The sequence below is a fragment of the Lolium rigidum genome, chromosome 1, assembly GCF_022539505.1.
Source record: "Lolium rigidum isolate FL_2022 chromosome 1, APGP_CSIRO_Lrig_0.1, whole genome shotgun sequence".
Lineage (NCBI taxonomy): Eukaryota > Viridiplantae > Streptophyta > Magnoliopsida > Poales > Poaceae > Lolium > Lolium rigidum.
Window position 1 is genome coordinate 361,864,606 of NC_061508.1, and position 14,601 is coordinate 361,879,206.

Sequence of the window (14,601 nt, forward strand, 5' to 3'; positions counted from 1 at the left end):
ATCCTGGAGTGCAAAAAAGTTCTGTCGGGTGCGCGTTCAGCGCTCCCGATGGGAGTAGCCCCCGAGTCTGGGCACGGGTGCTTGCAACCGGGTGCAGACTCGAGCTGAGCAAACACGTTTTTCTTCATCCCTTTTTTTTCTTCGAGTCCTCATTCTGTCGGGTGCGCGTCAGCGCTCCCGATGGGAGTAGCCCCCGAGTCTGGACGCAAGACCATCCGATGTTTTTTCATTTTTTCTTCGGCTGCTCGCAACAGTCTCTATGACGTCACTGTTGACGTGCGGCTGCTGTGGTTTGATTGACAAGACTTGACCTGACGGGCCCACCCTAGCTCTGCGCGGGCAGTTTTTAGGACTTGACTAGTGCACGCGTGGCGACCGAGGTGTCTCCTCGATTTTCGCACAACGTGGGAATAATGGGCCTCCGGTTCCGTTCTTTCTTCAAGCGCCACATGTACAGCTAGATCCACTCCACCTCCCACGACGCCTGTGGAGTTATGGCCACGATCTCGCACAGATTCTTACGGCATAAATAGAGGGCCTCCTCGTTTTTACCTTTCACACCTCTTACTGCTCATCTTCTTGCTCAAGCCCTCCTGCTTCCTCTGTTTCTTCGTCAGAAGTTCCGCACGCCATGGGCAAGAAGAAGAGCGCCAGCAACTTGGACGCGGCCAAAGTCAGCCGCGATTGGAGTGCCTCCGCCATTTCCAATCGCGACATCAACAAGCTGTGCGCCCTCGGCTTCATCTCCGCATCTGAGGACGACATTCGTCTTCCAGGTGCGGTTTCTCGCCCAAGGCCCCCAAAGGGCTTCACCGTCATGTTTGTTGCCTTCTTGTTCCACGGTCTCTCTCTTCCGGCCCACGAGTTCCTTCGCTCCCTTCTTTTCTTCTACGGGATCCAGCTCTGGCAGCTGACCCCAAACTCCATTCTCCATCTCTCAATCTTCATCACCGTTTGCGAGGCCTTCCTTGGCATTTGTGGCACCCCCGGGATCAGGGTTAGACAAATACCAGATCTTCTTCTGACATAAGCCTAACCTAGAGCTCGAGAGACTACAGTGAGAGAATCGGTAACACAACAGTGACTCTACGACTCAAGAAGTAAAACAAGCTCATAACTGAGCGAAGAACCAAAGTATTACAAGCAGAGGTCACTGACCTGACATACATCAATCAATGGAAGCGAAGTTATGCTATTAGACATAGCAAGATAGCAAAAAGGCCTAAGAGGCCAGGAGCATAACGGCGACGTCCCAGCCCATAGATTCCAGGCTGCCACCTGGGAACCCCAAGCTACTCGTCGATGTCGACTAGAAACCACCATCTGTTGGAGCGACCTCGTCTGAAACAAAAGCATGCAAAGCTGAGTACAGGGACTCAGCAAGACTTAGTACAACCTTTTAGCAAAGCGGGTATGCTGGCTTTCTGTGGAGCTTCTTTTGCGTAAAGCCAGTTTTACTTTGTTAAACAAGAGGGAGGAGAAGTTCGACTACTCAGAATCTTTAAAAGGGGATAAGAGAGCGATATCTCTATCTCTATTGATCATCATATTGTATCCACCAATCTTCATCATCTCGATCCACTATCCTCGGATCACCCCCTCAACACCCGAAGAAGGTATCCGTAAACACACATTGTTTGCCAGGTTTTACGATCAGGTTCAAGTTGTCTATGATCACAGAATCCATTCCCAAGTCGTCCGTAACCGTGGACACGGCTTTTCGAAAAGATTTAACCCTGCAGGGGTGCACAACTTTACCCACACGTGACAACCGACTCTTAATGCCAAATTATTAGCTCTCTTCCTTGGAAAGCCGGCAGAGGGTGGTTGACCACGACCTTTACCTTGCTATCGCCGAGACCATGAGTCACGCGCTAAGGATTGTTCCGCCGTAACGGGTCAAGTCCCGAAGTCGGTCCTTAACGATGTGAGGCGAGGTGGGTTTCACCAGGGACTCTAACCCAAGCCACCTCGGCCACGCTTACCTACCTGTATGTCATGCACCTTTTCACAAACGTTTTCGATGCATATGTCCAGATAACACGCAAACTATGTGACTCATGGAATCTACTAGGCAAGTTAGTGAGTCGAGAGGGTACCATAATAGGGCCTCGCGTGGTTGTACGCTCAGTCTTGGTTCAAGAGGCGAGAACTCGGTTCCTAGGGTCGGCGAGAAACGAAACAACCCACCACATCCCAATGTGGCCTCTCGTCCGAGCCTTTAATCATGTTTATCAACATCTCTATACTTACCACGTCAACCTGTCATACTAGTTTCATTTCATTGTATGGCTCCAGTCCGAAGACCGGAGTAGCAGCGTAACAAACTAAGCATGGCTAAGCATAAAGAGATAAAGGCTCTAGCGATGCACACATGCCAAACCTAGTTATGCTAGGAGCAGTGGATCAGGTATTTGAGGCTACAAGGGTGAAACATGCAATAGATAGGATAACTCTACCTATCGATAAAAGACAGTTGAATCGTATGCAATATGTAGGAACCAGAGTAAAAGCATTTCGAAATCATATATGAACCAGGCTAGGGCTTGCCTTTGTCACTGACAAACCAAGGTGGATCTTCGATGCATGCTTGACTTGTTCGTCGGTGGAAAATTGATCTTCGGTGTTGTCGATCTTCATCGTCTCGGACTCGTGCTCTATCGGTCGCGAAGAAGCAAATACCGGAAAGGTGGATCAATAATCAACACATGGCATCGATGCAATGCGCATACAAGGATGATGATATGACATGTTAATAGTGATGAAAGTGATCCTATAACATGATCATCAATTTAAATAGGGTTGGAATGCATAATACTTTGCAATTCCATAAACCCCGCATATTAAAGAAGAGGGTTCATTTGTTCTTCTATTAGGGACAGGGTTCAAAATTGTTTAACAATGCATGCTTTTGATACTAAAGTGTAGATCTCATTTTTCTGAACGTTTTGATACCTGGTTTGTACTTTTCGGACAAAGTATGAATTAGTTACGAATTTTATACGCTTGCGCATTTCCTGAAATTTCTGGAAACAAAGAAAACGATTTTCAAAGAAGAAAAACTATGTATTGTTCTCAGCTCAGATGTGTGTGAGTGATATGGTTCAGACTGTACCCGACTGTACATGCCCAAGCATGTACTGATCTTAGTGATAACACACACCCCTACAGGAAGTGTGGCTGAAGCTAAACTGATCAAGATGACTATATAAAGACCACGTTACAGCAGTTCTAAGATTCGGAGTATGTAGTACTGTATTTTTGGAGATTGGTATTCAGTTCTGAACTTGTTTAAACATCACTTAAAAATATGGTGCTAGCAGATGGTGTTAAGAGGAACAAGTAATCACAGGAAAAGTGTGTGTAGCTGAACTTTAGTTGCTACAGAACGTGTACTAGCTGTCATGACAAGAACTGAAACTAATACTTATTTGCATGCTGAGTGAATTGGTTGTATAAATATACCTAAAACTGAACCTATTTCTACCTCTGACCAAGCTTATATCTGGCAGCATAAGTGTGCTTTCAAACAGCAGGACGTGTGCTTCTAGGCATACACACACAAGCAACAAAGAACCTATTCGTTTCTTAACTGAAACTCAGGTGGTACAGCAGCAGATGAGCAACGAAAAACTTCCAGGAAAGAATGGTTTTAAGCATATCGTGGTCACTACCCAGCTATACCTCAACGAGAGTGAGAATACAGAGGCTAGGGAGAACTTCCTGCTCACCATGAACGCCATGGAGTGGCCGGAGAGGTCGCACGGCGGTGACATGGTCGGCCGCGGAGCTCGGCCGGCTGCGCGGAAGACGGCGGCGATGCCGACGATTCTTGGCGCCCCGGAAAGCATGCGTCTGAGAGGAGACTCGGAGCTCCAAGGCGGACCTGTAGAGAGCCTTGGAGGTACTCGGGGAAGCCGGGAACTGCGGCGATTGACGGCGGCCGTCGGGCTAGGGTTTCGGGCGTGGTGCTGGAGGACGCCATACATCGAATATTGGGGAGGGGACGTGCTCGGGGAGAGAGGGCGTCCAGGGAAACCTCTTGGCGTTCTCATCCGATCGAGAGATGGCAGCAGGAGGTGGCCATTGAGGCTCTCGCGCAGGACACGCAGGTGGTTGCTGTCCAGAGTAAGAAGATAAGGAGCAGAACTTGCAAAGGCCCCCCCGGCTCTTGGGGAATTTTCTGGAATTTTAAAAACAGGTTTAAAACAATAGTATTTTGCTATTTGGCAAACTTTTGGAGTTCAAAAATAACTCTAGACTTCAAGTAAAATATTTAGTGGCCCTTCTAATTATGTTTGATAGGATTTTAAACGGAGGGGAAATTGCACACATTAAGGTTTCCACTTTATTTTAAGTTGCAAATTTTTCTTAATGCATTTTTAATGATGCCCATGAATGCACAAACAACTTCCTAATTAGGGTTTGCTAAACAGGGATGTTACAACTCTATCCCCCTTACAAGAATCTCGTCCCCGAGGTTCCTAAGATAGGAAAAGAGAAGGTAACAAGGACTACACCGGCCTTCAACAAGCTTGTCGATGCCACGATGATCTTCTTTGTTGAGGAAGTTGATCCACACATCATGAATGAAGTTAACCCACAACACCATGAATGAAGTGCTTCATTTTCTTTCTTCACTCTAAAGGAAAGAGGGAATAACTTTGGACGGTGGATCTTTACAAAGATCAAGTATCTCATGGTCAACTCATGGAAGGAGTGTTCAGGAACGTTTGAGCTGACAAACATGACAAACATGAAACACGTCAAGGTAACGAAGGAGACCGAAGAAGTTTCAAATTTGGTAGGCAATTGCTCCATGCTTGACAAGATTACGAAGGGACAAGGTAGCGAGGAGTTAAACTGCCTTTGATACCATGACGAGGCACTCTTAGAGAGGGTAACTCGTAGAAGCATAGAAGATTACCAATCAGAGTTACTTTGGATTTATGAATCATAGTCACTCTTTTGGTATGGGTACATGAAACGATTGAAGTGTATTCAAAAGGCTGGGGACCATAGATGGCTGACGAATTCACACAACGTGTGAATTGATTAGAATTTCAGGTACTAACCAACAGAAAGGGAAGGGTACTGGCAAGGGAAGTGCCAATGATCAACGGGCAGTGTTATTTTTCCGAACGAAGTTGTTGTCACCGGAAGTAGTTTCAAGGAACTGACCGAGGGACATTTAGCAACACTGCTTATGATGTTCTCCTTGATGTTATAGCACAATTTTAGGCTATTGACGAGCCTTCAATAGGTCATCGAGTCAAGGTCAGACTTCGGAATTGAAAAGATATCATAAGGGCAACTCCTAGAATAAGTCACACAAGATCCTTATGGAGATTGGTTATTCTTGATGAATCAAGAGTTTATGGCAATAAGGCTTCCGACTAATTGTGTTAACCACGACATCAATCTTGCCGGGATTACAAAGAGACCTATGCCATGAATCCTTGAGAACCACTAACCATCATTGCCGCTTGAGATTCAGCTTAGGTTAGGTGTAAATATATTTCGGACTTATCATGTCCAATTAGAAATTTTCAACAGTTACCACCAAGGTAAAGTCGATAAATTCTCAAGATATGGACCACAATATCAAGCTCCAAAGGATTTGAGCTAGATTGCGTAATACATGTGGTTACAACTGCGATGGCAATTGCGTCCGTATGAACTTGCAATGTAACACAAGTGAGTCCTTATGGGGACACCAAAGAAGATTTTGAAGTTCTTAAGCTTCGTATCTTTCTTGAACAAACTAGTCAGTGGCTTAGGGTGCATAGAGGAACGTTTCAAGGAATGGAGGTAACAACCTGTCATCTCAAGAATATTCCGCACATGCATAACTGAATTGCGATGATTCCCGAGGAAAGGAAAGGGAACTCGACTCGAATTCACGGCGACATCTTTCAGCAAATGCACGTGAACCATAGAAGGTCATTTCCAACATCCAGAACACATACTTCATGATAACACAAAGATGGTTCTCAAAAGTTTCCAATATTAATGCCAGCTATTCAATATGAACCTCTTTAAGCATGGAGGAAATAAGACTGTCATCGATGGGCTCAATAACACACTCATCAAGGTACTCCAATCAGGGACTCATATTTTGCATGAACGAGGCAGAAGTATTGGTCAGATCAAAGGACATGAAGGTATACTCAGACAAAACACCATGGGTATAAGCATCATCAAGATAGTCCTTGGAACTGAGTTCGATTTGATGATAGCCCAAGATCAAATCAAACATGGCGAAGATAATATATCCACAAAGGAGATACTTTCTGACTTCAACACAAACATCACTAGACATCCCTTTTTGAAGGAACAAAGTCGGATAGAGCTTTTTTTCTTTCAACTCTCCAAGTTGTTGTTCAAGCTCAACCAACTATTCCAAGGGTATCCAACACGGTTTCTTGGAGAAAGGAGTAGTTCAAAGAACCAACGTACTCATGAACTCGACAACACTGTCATGTAACAACATGGCGATACTTCTAGAAAGACATCCAGAATATCACGAACAACCGGTATATCAGTGAATTCAAGAGGGAATCTTGCTTTACAAAACAAACAATATGGTCTTGAGAGCTTTGGGATTAACCTAACTCTTTGACCGAAGGAGCGCCTGAACAAACAGACTTGGCAACACAGTCAAACTTCGCTTAATAGTTGGCGAACCAATTATGCTAAGAATGACATCAATGTCCTTGGATTTCAAAGAAATAAGAATTTCTAAGAATCTCGGATAGCCACATCAATAAATACACCCTAACATTCCCAAGCACAAACAACTCGGAGGAAGGGCGAGTAAAGATATGTAAGAGCATCACTTCATCAATAAGGCCATGATACAAAGCACGACCTCATGATATAGAAGAGGGTGATACTCCAAGGTAGAACAGAACAGAAGCTAACGAGGCCTCTTAATCTACGGATTACAACACTTTGACCAAGTCTTAGAAACGGACGAGGTACTGGGTTTGTTTCTCCTGACATACCGAAATGGAAGTTCTTGATAAACCACAAGAGTAATATACACTGGACAAATCCAATGCACATTTACAACTTGACTGCTAACTTAGCAAACAAAGATCGGAAAGCGACTAAAGAGGAGGAACACAATCAGAAACAGAATTCCTGAGAGGTAGATGCACAAGTTAACACTTTTGTGAAACTCATGCTCAAAAAGGAGGTGTGGCGGAGTTACAGGCATAGATATGAGACTCTCAAAGAGCACTCTTGTCATGATCCATTTGGTTCAGTGAAAGAACCTCTGTGATAGCTAGTGGAAGGGATATTGCCGCAATTCAACACGACAATAACCACAAGCTTGAAGTCTAGCTTGATTTGAATTTAGCCATCCCAATGTAATGTTTGAACATTAACACCAGTGTTCAATGGCATGGATCTTGGGTTAAAGGCCAGCTTCATGTACTACGATTCGGATACCAGAATCTAGCACAATCGGGGACCTTAGGTTCAAGTCCAAGGGTTAAAACCCAGAGAAAGGAGTAACTACTAGATGAGTGACACAAAGGACACTACGAGGTAGTAGTCACGATGTACCATCTAAAAGCAATGCATAGCTTCTGAAGTACCCAAGAAAATAGAAAGGAGGCATTCAAGGCGAAAGGAAACCTCGAAGCCTAGGACAGAAGGATGTGGAACCCACAAAATGGAGAGATCATGATGGAAAGAAATCTCTCTATTGAAACAAAACAAGGAGGATGCAAAGAACACACACGAGACTCTAGAGAACTCTGCACTAGGTCAACTGGTTTAGGAACGTCATGCCTTCGAGGCACCTAAGTTTGAAAGACTAGAAACGATAGGAAAATTTTCAAATCAACACAAGGTAAGGCACCTTAGAATTAGAGCGATACCAGATAAGGAGTAAAAAGAAGCCTAATCAGATTTTCGCAAATACTTTTAGCTTTCGAATAGTTTTCACAAACACTAGACTCAACATCGACCAGTAGAAAGGGTTTTCCTACGAGCAGTCCCGCTCCGATACCAAAACCTGTGGCACCCCGGGATCGGGGTTAGACAAATACCGGATCTTCTTCCGACATAAGCCTAACCTAGAGCTCGAGAGACTACGAGTGAGAGAATCGGTAACACAACAGTGACTCTACGACTCAAGAAGTAAAACAAGCTCATAACTGAGCGAAGAACCAAAGTATTACAAGCAGAGGTCACTGACCTGACATACATCAATCAATGGAAGCGAAGTTATGCTATTAGACATAGCAAGATAGCAAAAAGGCCTAAGAGGCCAGGAGCATAACGGCGACGTCCCAGCCCATAGATTCCAGGCTGCCACCTGGGAACCCCAAGCTACTCGTCGATGTCGACTAGAAACCACCATCCGTTGGAGCGACCTCGTCCGAAACAAAAGCATGCAAAGCTGAGTACGGGGACTCAGCAAGACTTAGTACAACCTTTTAGCAAAGCGGGTATGCTGGCTTTCTGTGGAGCTTCTTTTGCGTAAAGCCAGTTTTACTTTGTTAAACAAGAGGGAGGAGAAGTTCGACTACTCAGAATCTTTAAAAGGGGATAAGAGAGCGATATCTCTATCTCTATTGATCATCATATTGTATCCACCAATCTTCATCATCTCGATCCACTATCCTCGGATCACCCCCTCAACACCCGAAGAAGGTATCCGTAAACACACATTGTTTGCCGGGTTTTACGATCGGGTTCAAGTTGTCTATGATCACAGAATCCATTCCCAAGTCGTCCGTAACCGTGGACACGGCTTTTCGAAAAGATTTAACCCTGCAGGGGTGCACAACTTTACCCACACGTGACAACCGACTCTTAATGCCAAATTATTAGCTCTCTTCCTTGGAAAGCCGACAGAGGGTGGTTGACCACGACCTTTACCTTGCTATCGCCGAGACCATGAGTCACGCGCTAAGGATTGTTCCGCCGTAACGGGTCAAGTCCCGAAGTCGGTCCTTAACGATGTGAGGCGAGGTGGGTTTCACCAGGGACTCTAACCCAAGCCACCTCGGCCACGCTTACCTACCCGTATGTCATGCACCTTTTCACAAACGTTTTCGATGCATATGTCCGGATAACACGCAAACTATGTGACTCATGGAATCTACTAGGCAAGTTAGTGAGTCGAGAGGGTACCATAATAGGGCCTCGCGTGGTTGTACGCTCGGTCTTGGTTCAAGAGGCGAGAACTCGGTTCCTAGGGTCGGCGAAACGAAACAACCCACCACATCCCAATGTGGCCTCTCGTCTGAGCCTTTAATCATGTTTATCAACATCTCTATACTTACCACGTCAACCTGTCATGCTAGTTTCATTTCATTGTATGGCTCCAGTCCGAAGACCGGAGTAGCAGCGTAACAAACTAAGCATGGCTAAGCATAAAGAGATAAAGGCTCTAGCGATGCACACATGCCAAACCTAGTTATGCTAGGAGCAGTGGATCAGGTATTTGAGGCTACAAGGGTGAAACATGCAATAGATAGGATAACTCTACCTATCGATAAAAGACAGTTGAATCGTATGCAATATGTAGGAACCAGAGTAAAAGCATTTCGAAATCATATATGAACCAGGCTAGGGCTTGCCTTTGTCACTGACAAACCAAGGTGGATCTTCGATGCATGCTTGACTTGTTCGTCGGTGGAAAATTGATCTTCGGCGTTGTCGATCTTCATCGTCTCGGACTCGTGCTCTATCGGTCGCGAAGAAGCAAATACCGGAAAGGTGGATCAATAATCAACACATGGCATCGATGCAATGCGCATACAAGGATGATGATATGACATGTTAATAGTGATGAAAGTGATCCTATAACATGATCATCAATTTAAATAGGGTTGGAATGCATAATACTTTGCAATTCCATAAACCCCGCATATTAAAGAAGAGGGTTCATTTGTTCTTCTATTAGGGACAGGGTTCAAAATTGTTTAACAATGCATGCTTTTGATACTAAAGTGTAGATCTCATTTTTCTGAACGTTTTGATACCTGGTTTGTACTTTTCGGACAAAGTATGAATTAGTTACGAATTTTATACGCTTGCGCATTTCCTGAAATTTCTGGAAACAAAGAAAACGATTTTCAAAGAAGAAAAACTATGTATTGTTCTCAGCTCAGATGTGTGTGAGTGATATGGTTCAGACTGTACCCGACTGTACATGCTCAAGCTTGTACTGATCTTAGTGATAACACACACCCCTACAGGAAGTGTGGCTGAAGCTAAACTGATCAAGATGACTATATAAAGACCACGTTACAGCAGTTCTAAGATTCGGAGTATGTAGTACTGTATTTTTGGAGATTGGTATTCAGTTCTGAACTTGTTTAAACATCACTTAAAAATATGGTGCTAGCAGATGGTGTTAAGAGGAACAAGTAATCACAGGAAAAGTGTGTGTAGCTGAACTTTAGTTGCTACAGAACGTGTACTAGCTGTCATGACAAGAACTGAAACTAATACTTATTTGCATGCTGAGTGAATTGGTTGTATAAATATACCTAAAACTGAACCTATTTCTACCTCTGACCAAGCTTATATCTGGCAGCATAAGTGTGCTTTCAAACAGCAGGACGTGTGCTTCTAGGCATACACACACAAGCAACAAAGAACCTATTCGTTTCTTAACTGAAACTCAGGTGGTACAGCAGCAGATGAGCAACGAAAAACTTCCAGGAAAGAATGGTTTTAAGCATATCGTGGTCACTACCCAGCTATACCTCAACGAGAGTGAGAATACAGAGGCTAGGGAGAACTTCCTGCTCACCATGAACGCCATGGAGTGGCCGGAGAGGTCGCACGGCGGTGACATGGTCGGCCGCGGAGCTCGGCCGGCTGCGCGGAAGACGGCGGCGATGCCGACGATTCTTGGCGCCCCGGAAAGCATGCGTCTGAGAGGAGACTCGGAGCTCCAAGGCGGACCTGTAGAGAGCCTTGGAGGTACTCGGGGAAGCCGGGAACTGCGGCGATTGACGGCGGCCGTCGGGCTAGGGTTTCAGGCGTGGTGCTGGAGGACGCCATACATCGAATATTGGGGAGGGGACGTGCTCTGGGGAGAGAGGGCGTCCAGGGAAACCTCTTGGCGTTCTCATCCGATCGAGAGATGGCAGCAGGAGGTGGCCATTGAGGCTCTCGCGCAGGACACGCAGGTGGTTGCTGTCCAGAGTAAGAAGATAAGGAGCAGAACTTGCAAAGGTCCCCCCGGCTCTTGGGGAATTTTCTGGAATTTTAAAAACAGGTTTAAAACAATAGTATTTTGCTATTTGGCAAACTTTTGGAGTTCAAAAATAACTCTAGACTTCAAGTAAAATATTTAGTGGCCCTTCTAATTATGTTTGATAGGATTTTAAACGGAGGGGAAATTGCACACATTAAGGTTTCCACTTTATTTTAAGTTGCAAATTTTTCTTAATGCATTTTTAATGATGCCCATGAATGCACAAACAACTTCCTAATTAGGGTTTGCTAAACAGGGATGTTACAGCATTGAACCTCACTGGGGTCTTTGGAGGAAGATCTTCTACGTGAAGCGTCACAACAACAGCAATGCCCCCCCCCGTCGTCGGTGGCGTTGGGTTTGTTGTTAGGAAAGAGGTCGACTACTTCGACTACCCCATGAAGGAATCCGTTCAGGGCTGGCGCAACAAATGGTTCTACCTGCGAGATCCCATAGTGCCTGGGCGGCGCTCGAATCTCCCTTCCTTCGATGACGTCTTGGTAGCTCACCAGAAGAAGTCCTGGCGAAACGCCCTTTCTCCCGAAGAGAGGGTGACAGCCGACAGACTGTTTGAGCAGATCGTCGTCCTGAAGAATACGGGAGGCTTGACGATGTGCAGCACTGAAGTAGTTTCAGTGTTCTTGCAACGTCGAGTGCAGCCGTTAATGTCTCGACCCCACCAGTTATGGCTTTATACTGGCAAGGGTGACAAGTCAAGGATCAGCTCTGCCGACTGCTTGTGAGGGTAAAGCACACGTCCGTTGGGAACCCCAAGAGGAAGGTGTGATGCGTACAGCGGCAAGTTTTCCGTCAGTAAGAAACCAAGGTTATCGAACCAGTAGGATCCAAGAAGCACGTTGAAGGTTGATGGCGACGGAGTGTAGTGCGGCGCAACACCAGGGATTCCGGCGCCAACGTGGAACCTGCACAACACAACCAAATTACTTTGCCCCAACGTGACAGTGAGGTTGTCAATCTCACCGGCTTGTTGTAACAAATGATTAGATGTATAGTGTGGATGATGGTGTTTGCAGAAAACAGTAGAACGAGTATTGCAGTTGATTGTATTCGATGTAAAGAATGGACCGGGGTCCACAGTTCACTAGTGGTGTCTCTCCCATAAGATAAATAGCATGTTGGGTGAACAAATTACAGTTGGGAAATTGACAAATAAAGAGGGCATGACCATGCACATACATGTTATGATGAGTAGTGTGAGATTTAATTGGGCATTATGACAAAGTACATAGACCGCTATCCAGCATGCATCTATGCCTAAAAAGTCCACCTTCGAGGTTATCATCCGAACCCCTCCGGTATTAAGTTGCAAACAACGAGACAATTGCATTAAGTATGGCGCGTAATGTAATCAACAAATACATCCTTAGACATAGAATTGATGTTTTATCCCTAGTGGCAACAGCACATCCACAACCTTAGAACTTTCATCCATCGTCCCAGATTTAATGGAGGCATGAACCCACTATCGAGCATAAATACTCCCTCTTGGAGTTACAAGTAACGACTTGGCCGGAGCCTCTACTAATAACGGAGAGCATGCAAGATCATAAACAACACATAGATAATAGATTGATAATCAACATAGCATAGTATTCCATATTCATCGGATCCCAACAAACGCAACATGTAGCATTACAAATAGATGATCTTGATCATGTTAGGTAGCTCACAAGATCGAACAATGATAGCACAATTAGGAGAAGACGACCATCTAGCTACTGCTATGGACCCATAGTCCAGGGGTGAACTACTCACTCATCACTCCGGAGGCGACCATGGCGGTGAAGAGTCCTCCAGGAGATGATTCCCCTCTCCGGCAGGGTGCCGGAGGCGATCTCCTGAATCCCCCGAGATGGGATTGGCGGCGGCGGCGTCTCTGGAAGGTTTTCCATATCGTGGCTCTCGGTACTGGAGTTATAATCGACGAAGGCTTCTTATAGGCGAAGAGGTAGGTTTAGGGGCGACGCGAGGGCCCCACACGCCAGGGCCGCCCGGCCAAGGCCTGGGCCGCGCCGCCCTGTTGTTTCGGCGCCTCGTCGCCCCACTTCGTTTCCCTTTCGGACTTCTGGAAGCTTCGTGGAAAAATAAGATCATGGGCGTTGATTTCGTCCAATTCCGAGAATATTTCCTTACTAGGATTTCTGAAACCAAAAACAGCAGAAAACGACAAGAATCGGCTCTTCGGCATCTTGTTAATAGGTTAGTGCCGGAAAATGCATAAATATGACATAAAGTGTGTATAAAACATGTGAGTATCATCATAAAACAAGCATGGAACATAAGAAATTATCGATACGTTGGAGACGTATCAGCATCCCCAAGCTTAGTTCCTACTCGTCCCGAGTAGGTAAACGATAACAAAGATAATTTCTGAAGTGACATGCCATCATAATCTTGATCAATACTATTGTAAGCACATGAGATGAATGCAGGGATTCGAAGCAATGGTAAATACAATGGGTAAACAATTGAATCATATAGCAAAGACTTTTCATGAATAGTACTTTCAAGACAAGCATCGATAAGTCTTGCATAAGAGTTAACTCATAAAGCAATAGATTCAAAGTAAAGGCATTGAAGCAACACAAAGGAAGATTAAGTTTCAGCGGTTGCTTTCAACTTGTAACATGTATATCTCATGGATAGTTGTCAGCATAAAGTAGTATAATAAGTGCAATATGCAAGTATGTAGGAATCAATGCACAGTTAACACAAGTGTTTGCTTCTAAGATAGAAGGAAATAGGTAAACTGACTCAACATAAAAGTAGAAGAATGGCCCTTCGCAGAGGGAAGCATTGATTGCTATATTTGTGCTAGAGCTTTTATTTTGAAAACAAGAAACAATTTTGTCAACAGTAGTAATAAAGCATATGTATTATGTAAATTATATCCTACAAGTTGGAAGCCTCATGCATAGATTACCAATAGTGCCCGCACCTTGTCCTAATTAGCTTGGATTTACATGGATTATCATAGCATGGCATATGTTTTAACCAAGTGTCACAAAGGGGTACCTCTATGCCGCCTGTACAAAGGTCTAAGGAGAAAGCTCGCATTGGATTTCTCGCTTTTGATTATTCTCAACTTAGACATCCATACCGGGACAACATAGACAACAGATAATGGACTCCTCTTTAATGCATAAGCATTCAACAACAAATAATATTCTCATAAGAGATTGAGGATCGTTGTCCAAAACTGAAACTTCCACCATGGATCATGGCTTTAGTTAGCGGCCCAATGTTCTTCTCTAACAATATGCATACTCAAACCATATGATCATGATAAATCACCCTTACTTCAGACAAGACGAACATGCATAGTGATAACCCACAAGTATAGGGGA

At 44.7% G+C, this 14,601-nt stretch overlaps 1 pseudogene; it reads left to right on the forward strand.

Annotated features, from left to right (window-relative positions):
- The first annotated feature begins 631 nt into the window (after positions 1 to 631).
- Positions 632 to 14,601, forward strand: part of LOC124666013 — a 48,429-nt pseudogene continuing 34,459 nt past the window's right edge.